Source organism: Pelmatolapia mariae, linkage group LG7 (genome assembly GCF_036321145.2).
Source record: "Pelmatolapia mariae isolate MD_Pm_ZW linkage group LG7, Pm_UMD_F_2, whole genome shotgun sequence".
In the NCBI taxonomy this organism is placed as follows: Eukaryota; Metazoa; Chordata; class Actinopteri; order Cichliformes; family Cichlidae; genus Pelmatolapia; species Pelmatolapia mariae.
Window position 1 is genome coordinate 35,964,832 of NC_086233.1, and position 8,816 is coordinate 35,973,647.

Sequence of the window (8,816 nt, forward strand, 5' to 3'; positions counted from 1 at the left end):
GCTGCTGATTCAGATTAACGGGCTGTCAGGGTGTGATCGGAGCACGAGGAGACGCGAAGCAGCCGCCGTCACGCCGGGCCGCCTGTGATTGACAGCGGCGCCGGCGGCGTGTCTTTATGTGGAGTGGCAGCTGAAAAGTGGCTGTCAAAAAATGCAGTGGATATTTGCTGTTTTGTTTATCAGCCGCTCGGCGCTGAATAAAAGTGGGGGAACATGTAGAGGCTGTCCTCCTGCCTTTTCATCTGCTCCCTAAATGGGTCTGGGGATTGGAGAGTGCAGTTTATCCCCTCCATTCTGCCTGACAGAGAAACCATTTAAAGCTCACCGCCGAGGAGACAGCAGTCTGTCACCGGAGACAGCGCTCAAATCAACTCTTCACATCGCTGCCTGCTGCCTGCACATCACCTCGTTTATCCCCCTCTCCGCCCGCTTTATCTAAAGCCCCTCTCAGACCTGCAGCCTGCCGCGCAAACGTGACGGAGATTTAACACGGCGGCCCGAATAAACACTCACTTGTTTTTTTATTAGACACAATAAGTGTGTTTTTTATTCACACTTTAGACGCTGGTCAGCTCTGAAAGGTGCTCTGGGTCAGTAATGAAGCCTTCAGGCTCCAGATGAGCTTCTGAATTCTGTCTGCAGGAAGCGACAGGACGGTTTCACCATAGCCTGAACACCACAGATGGACACAGCCACATCACCAACTGGTTTCTGCATGGCTTCATTTTTCAGGCTTTCTGTTTGGTCAAAGCACCAGATCAGAGGGAACAGAGTCTGACTACATGTGCAGTTTTAGAGATTTTCATTGTTCTTCTAAGCCCATTCAAGAAAATGACCCGGAAAACACCTAGCAGAGGTCCTGCAGGGACGTTCCTGAGGTCAGAGGAGACACTGGTCTCCAGGCAGCTCTAAAACATCCTTATACTATTTACTCGTATCTAAAGACAGTCTTAGCAAGCAGGTATTAAACTGCCAGGAGCTTCGCCCCTGACTGCGGCCCAGTCCACCTTTAATGTGGGCTCCATCACCCAGAGGGGGCCACAGAAGGCTGAACCTACGTTGTGCAGCAGAAGCTCTGTTCTCTTATTTTCTGCACCACACCTCATCCTTCCAGCTCTGTCTGAGCCGTGTGGGAATCCCTCAGATGGCTGAATTCGTGTCTGGGTGAGCTGTATCTTCACGGGTTTTCTTTTCCGGTCATTTCATGTTTGTGTTCACGTCTTTTCTATGTGACTAACCTGTCACGAAAGCAGGGAGCCGCTCCTGTGAGGAGCTCTGAAGAGTTTTCTGTTGAGGCAACATGAGAGCGTGACAGGAAGGAGGAGTGAGCAGGACAGGTTCATCTGCTGGGAGACAGACAGAGCTCCCACGCTGGGGCAAACAGTCTATAAGAGAATGTAAATGAAGTAGCTTGTGCCAACAAACCCGGACTTTCTCTCCATCATGAATAAATATTAGTGCTTCTCAGTCCGTTCTCTCCCACAAAGCCCCGGGCGCCGCGTCACATTCCTCACTTCCTGTTGCTACACCAAGCGTCTTCTGAGCGTGGAAACATGGCAGGAGGGTGGAGGGAGGGCGAGCCGGGCCTGTTATCAGAGAGCCTGCTGGATGAAAAACACAAAGTCATTAACCTGCGACCCGGTCGGTGGAGAGGGGAGGGAGGAGCGAGTGTTTGGAGAGGAGATTCCCTGAGCTTCAGGGAGGCCTCACAAGGAGACCAACTCATCAAACCGAAGGAATCTGAGGAGACCAAACCTCACAAACATTTAAATCAGAGTTTTCAGTCAGTGGAGGGAAGAACTCGAGTGTTTTTACGGCTGTGAAGTGCACTAAAAATAACTGCAACTGTGACATGTCGCCTGCTTTGCTTTGAGACAGTCGAGTCTGCTCGGATCACTTTCAGTAAACAACACAAACCTTTGTCTTTATGGCAAATGTGGACATCAGATATTAAAGGAAATACAGTTTTTACTTCAAACACTTTAAGATTTATGCTAACTCACGTCTTCACATCAGTTCACCAAATACAGCCCTCAGGTGACCTCACAAAGAGGAAGTGATGTCATTCATCGTCCATCCCTGCAAAAGCTCTCATCTCAATTTCGTTATGAAAAATATACATTTCTCCTCTATGAGAAGTTTGATAATTGAAAGAACATCCTCATAGACGTTAATCAAATATAAAACAGACGATGATGTGTGAGAGCAGATGTTCAGTTTGAAAGAGGTTAAATGCACTTTTGTTTGTACAGCACCAAATCACTGCAGCAGTCGCCTGAAGGTGATTTACACTGTAAAGTAAAGACGCTACAATAACACAGAGAAACTGTAAGTATGAAACTAGGTGCATTGTTAGTGGAAATAACAAAAATTCACACGTCAGCGTGTTTGTGAAGTAGATTCAAATATCACTTTGTTTGGTTTCACCGTATACAGTGAAACACTGCACACCTGCAAGGTGCTGTCTCATTAAGTTACTGATGTCACAGCTTCTCTCTCAGCTTCTGTGTGAATTTATCAAGTTTATCATGTGTTAGTGTTATGTTTTATATCCACTCGACTTTCATGAATATGAGCTCACTGATTGGTCGGATAGTCACCAGGTGGCTGAGGAAGCGGAAGCAGAAGCCATGAAAGCCACATGGTGTTTGTTGGTGATGAATCAGGATCCAGGAGGAGGAAACTGGTCTGCTGGTTTCAGCGTGGCAGGGGTGAAAGGAAAGCTTTGAGCAGGGTCTCCGTGGGAACAACCGGTTGGTGATAAGAGTGCAATGACTGGCCTCCGAGTTTAAAGATCACACACTTAATCACTGGTAGCTAAAAGAGCGCTCTGGTTCTCTATCAGCAGCTGCAACTGCACAGTTTCTCACCACCGTTTATCTCAGAGCACTGCTTCCTGACAAATAACCCCTCATTGATCATATATGATTGATTATTCCTAAATATCTGTGATATTTCTTAATGTGGCCCTCTCTGTGAGAACTGCAGAGACAATGATGGGAATGAATCCAGGGTTCAGCACCTGAGCTGGAACGAACCGACGCTCGGGTTCGTGCGCTCTGCGGGCTCCTTTAAGGCGTCGGTGTTAAAGACGTGGACAACAGGACTTTCTGTCTGCACTGCATGATGAATTTTATAAACATGTTATCATGTTGTCAAAGAATGAAACCCAGTTATTGCGGTCACAGCCGGAAAGATGGATGATGAGAAAATGCCGGCGATGTCGGTGTAACTCAAAGCTGGCGACGCTCCAGCCAGATATAATAATGGCTTTTAATGGCTGCAGATTAATGCACATAATGAAAGCCAATCAATAGCAATAACCCGCAGGGAGCTGAGAGGCAGACACGTCCTCCCACCTGCAGCTCGTCAGCACAAAGTGAACCCGTGACACGTTTTTATTTACACCTCAAACACATCATTCGCCTCCTCGGCTTCATGTCGCTAAATCTGCCCCCTCTGGCTAAAATGTATTGCCATTTAAACATGACAAAGAGGCCATCGGGGTGGCCATTACAATAATCCATCATGTCTACCAGTGGTTGGATCCAGCCTTGCGGTAAATCCAATCTAAGCAGGGTCAACAGTGTTTTTCCTCCAACATGGCTGATGCTGCGTCGCTGTCATCAGTTAGCTTTTGTCAACACGAGGACACCAGAGACGCATTAATGCTGCTGCCTGACAGCCGGCGGACACACGGACATCATCTCACTGTTAAATACCGTTACCCAGCATGCAGCAGTGCTCACCATGTGTGTCACTGTGACCTTTGACTTTTTTTTTAACTATGGCCTCATTTAGATTCAGTTCATCCCCAAAACTCTCATAAAAAACTAAAATGATCTCATCAGAAAGTCTTTGAACGTCATCATCACTTCCTTCTCCATAAATCTGAAGCAGTTTCCTTTCTTTTTACTCAAATCCATACAAACACAACCACAACGACCTAAATGTGTTCACTTTTACCACCATGGAGTCCTTACAGATCCTGATTTGGATGAGAGGGTGGAGTGCTAAATTATCTACATTTGATCATAACAATGATCAAAGACAATTGATTTAAGAACAATAAAAACAATAAGAGTAATAAATTTAATTGAATGAATTTGAATTAATAAAAATTAGCATAAAAATATAGAAATGTTAATAATGAAAAGTAGAAGAAGAGAAGGAGAGATTTACTGGGGGAAGAGACACGTAAACTGAAGCTGACAAAACTAGGAGAGAGTTTTCAGCTGGGATTAAAGGCTGTTAGTGAGGAAGATGAGCTGATGTGAGGAGGGAGATGAGAACACCCATGCACCAACAGACAGACAGAAACATCAATTTAAGAATAGGTTTCACTGAGTCAAACATAGAACAAACTGGATGTAATAAAAAAAATTACTTTCTGAAAAGACACAAATAAAGAAATGGTTTAACTTTAGTTCAAAGTCTTTTTTTTGGAAAGTGGCTTTAAAAGAGATAAAGAGTTAAAGAGATGATGTTGAAGTTTGTTCCCTGAGATTTAAGATATGATGCAGGGGCTCAGATCTAAAGTGGTAATGAAAAGTGTAACAGCATGTGAGCCACAGACTGTTTGGATCATCACAGATACCATATTAGTAACAATCAAATAAATTCTTCGAATTTCACTCAAGTAAACCGGAGCTCAGCCTTCCTGAACGCTGTGTTAGTACAGCAACCTCGCAGCAGCCATGTTGTTGGTCACATGACAAAATGCTCTAGAACAGCGGTCCCCAACCTTTTTTGCGCCACGGACCGGTTTATGCCCGACAATATTTTCACGGACCGGTCTTTAAGGTGTTGCGGATAAATAGAACAAAATAAAACTAGTACCGGTACCGAAAAAATGAAGATTTATTCATAACACACGTGAAAAGACCCAGGAAAACCGAGTTAACGATAAAAACGATAACAAAATAACGCTGAAAACCGATAAAAACCCTGAAAACCATACATTTCACACCTGAGCCTCAACTCTCGCGGCCCGGTACCAAACGACTCACGGACCGGTACCGGTCCGAGGCCCGGGGGTTGGGGACCGCTGCTCTAGAAGGAAGGTAGCTCGCTGCTACAGCCACCTTTGTCACCATTTACCTGTCAGTCAAATAGGCCACGCCCCTAATAATGCAAACATTAAACCTTAATACAATTTAAACAGGTGAATAGGGATGGGAATCGAGAAGTCTAATACCTTAAAATCGCCTGCCTATCGATCCAGCTCATTGGTTCGCGCACGCTCTCTACGATCAGCTGATTTCAGTTCGTGTGTCGGAGGAAAACAGTGGCACAGTCTCCAACGTGGACATGGACATTACTTTTATTTTCATTGCATTAAAGGATGATGGATGGAGGATGGCGAAGTGGAGACTGCTCCAGGACAGAAACAACTACATTATACTATTAACACAACTTCAGCTCTTCACAAGCACCTGCACAGACAGCATGCTAACGCTAAGCTAGCCAAGAACCCAAAGCTATGTTAGAGCAGAGTGAATGCTGACCCCAGACCAGCACCGCGATAAAGTGAGCTGCTGCTGAACGTCAACAGGTAACAAAGTGAAGGCTGCAGCCTCCGTTTCTACATGTTCATGTTTCTACAGTAGAACCACCATAGCAAAGCTCTTTTCATCTTTGATTTGTGTTCATATGTAAATACTAAGAGAAAGATCACGTGTTTCCTCATTAGGATAGGGATTTGTGTTGGTGTGTGGGGCAGTAGTCTGTAGGTTTTTTATTGTTGATTGGTAATTATGAAAAAGTGTGTTTCGGATCATTTTACAAAGTAGCATGAAAGTAAAGTATAACGAGTGTGTTTCTCCTGGGTGTAATTAAGTAACGTACTGCATTACTTTTAAGAAAAGTGTTCAGTGTAACTTGTGTAATAACTGTTGTACTTTACTTTTTTTGAGTAATGACCCCTACACTGATCACAACAAAGAAAGGAGATACATGCACCATGCACAAACATTTGTCCATGCACTTTGATATGCTGCTTAAAGATGGTGGTTACAATGATCCAATGAGAATTGATAGGGAATCATAATCGCTAAATTCTTATCAATTCCCATCCCTACAGGTGAGCCTTAAAAACATTCTCACCCCAAACAGTTGTTATGAAGGCGGAAACATTTTGTGGTGCGGCAACAAAGAATAAAATGTAAACATGACTGAATAGAGGATCGACGACAGGGCCTTGTGGAACACCACGACCTGTAAGAAGACACTCTGTGATGCCCTGCTCTGGTTTTTGTTGCTCACAGTGATCGCTGATGTCTACTGCTTCCAGACAAACTCTGGTTTGGATATAAAATACTTCAGGCTTGGCTCTTGGTGAGTTATAAAACCATTCGTCCCTCTGTGCAGGTGTTATGAAGGGGGTTCTCCTAAAGAGTCTGGAGTTGCTTAAAGGTCAAATATTCCAGAGCTACCCCAGAACCAAACAAACCCATTAAGGCATGTGATTTATGATTGGACTAAAAGCGGGTTTATCCTGATGTGACTGAAGCCAAACTGTACCATATAGTAATGTGTTTAATGTGCAGGTATGAATCTTTTGTCCTCGCTAGCTTCTGCATGTCTCCTGTCATCCTGCAGGCAGACTAAGGAACCCCCATATAGAGTTAATCATTACATCCCAACCCCTACCCTCATTGATTACCCACATACTAAAGCCGGTGGAGCAGTCAATCCGGCATTGGATGCAGATTGCTGTGGCAGAACAGTCGCCTCAGCCTTTAAAAGTGCTTTCATTTTCTGTGTTTGTGCTAAAGAAATATCGACCGACTCCACTCAACAAGTTTGTGCCCAGTCGATCTGCAGCATAACTCTGCTGTATCAAGATACTGTTCAAGCAGCTGCACTGACAGCACACACACACACACACACACACACACACACACACACACACACACACACACACACACACACACACAGTGGATAACAATAGTTTTTTCTTTCTCTGAGCTTTCATCAAACTTGAATTGACTTTGTGTTTTCTGACAGTCAAGCTGTGAGATGAGAAAAGGGGCAGAACTCCTGTTAATCAAACCCATGATAAGATATGATAATACAGTGTGTGCAGCGGAGAATACCAGAATCCAGACTGGCCTATCTGACTTTCTGTTTTACTCTAAATCATGTTTTACATTTAAATCAAAGCAAAAAAAGCTATGTGGAGTCAGCTGAACATCCAACATCTGCCCTGTTGGAGTCTCTTTGTGACCAAACCTGCAGCAGGAGGCCAGATGTGAACCTCCTCTGTCACAGTCGTGATGTTTTTTCCCACCTGCAGACGGTGTAAAAGGTGGGTGTATCTCCTGTGACGTCATCTGACATACTGTTTTGAAGCATGGAGATGAGTGTTTCTGCTGTCACCATCTTGGTTTCAAGAAAATAGATGTGAAAAAAGGGGCGTGTCTAACTGTGAAACCACTGAACTGAGCGTATCAACTCAGCAGGAAATGTTTCCAGAGGTCACAAAGCAGTTTTTAGACATTTTTTCCTGTTAAAGGGAAGTTTTTCCTTCCCACTGTTGCCAAGGGCTTGCTCACCTGATTGTTGGAGTTTTTTCTGTTTTATTGTAGGGTGTTTACGTTACAATACCAAATGCTTTGACAGGGCTGTGGCTGTGATTTGGTGCTACATAAATCAAATTTTATTCTGTAGATCCAGAACCATTTCTGCAACCACAGCTATCGCCATCTGCTGGCCTGTAGATGGAACGCAGGTGTAAGGCACTTCTGCTTCTTTTTTGCAACCAGGAAGCTCCAATTATGTCGCCACAGGATGAGGACGGTGCGCTACATTCAGGGGCATGCAGGTGGTGCTAGCGATACCTGCTGGAGGCCAGGACAGGTTTAATACAGTTTTGCTTTCTACATATTTAAAAGTATATGTGGAAATTATTTAAAAGTTCACACCACCCAATCGTGTGTGGCAGATTTTGTGTCTTTGCAGCTACACAGCTTCATGGCTAAATGAAGACTTTATAAAATGATGTGATTGCCGTCCTTTTCCTGAGAAGATGTGCAGGAATTGTTAAAGAGGACAAATGAGAGCGGAGTGTGTGCTGACTCGCAGCTGTTTAAACAGGAGCAGAAGTTACAATGACTCTTTGCTTAGCTGAAGAAAGGATTCTGCCTCTGAATGAAAGTGCTGTCCACGGATGCCAGGCTCACAGCTCAATATGCCGTACAGTGACTCCTGAACGCCGTTTCTGGGAATCTTCAGAGTGCACTGCAGCATTCAGAAGCTGTTTAATCTCTCCAAATCCTCAAAGTGTCGTGCATCTCTCCCTCCACTGCGTCGCCTCACTCATTATTTCTGCTCAAGGATTTCAGCTAAGCATTCAGACGTCGGAGGCCTCTGGGTTTCAGCTGAGATGTAAAAGCTTTGTTAGACATGTGTAATTTAAAATATTCTCTCCCGCCATCTCCTCGGAGATGTTAAGCAAATGAGCCGAGCGCTTAATCTGCTCTGATTAATATTTTCTGCTGGGAATAACTTTCAAGGCTTTAAAGTCTCATAAGAAACAAGATGTGAGACTCGTTTAAATCTTTGTAATTTATACTTTCAGATCTCTGATCTCCCTTCATGCTGATGCCTTTGAATAGAAACAGATATTTTCTATGAATCTATATTTTATGAGACATTTGGCTGCTTTAGATGAATTAAACAGATTACAGCTTTATGCTCTGTCAAGAATATCTTTAGTGGTTTGGTGGAAAATCTCTGCAAGTCATGAAACTATTTACAGCCTCATATTTCTCTTTCTTCCTCTTTTTTTCAAGCCAGAAGTGACCAAGTTATCA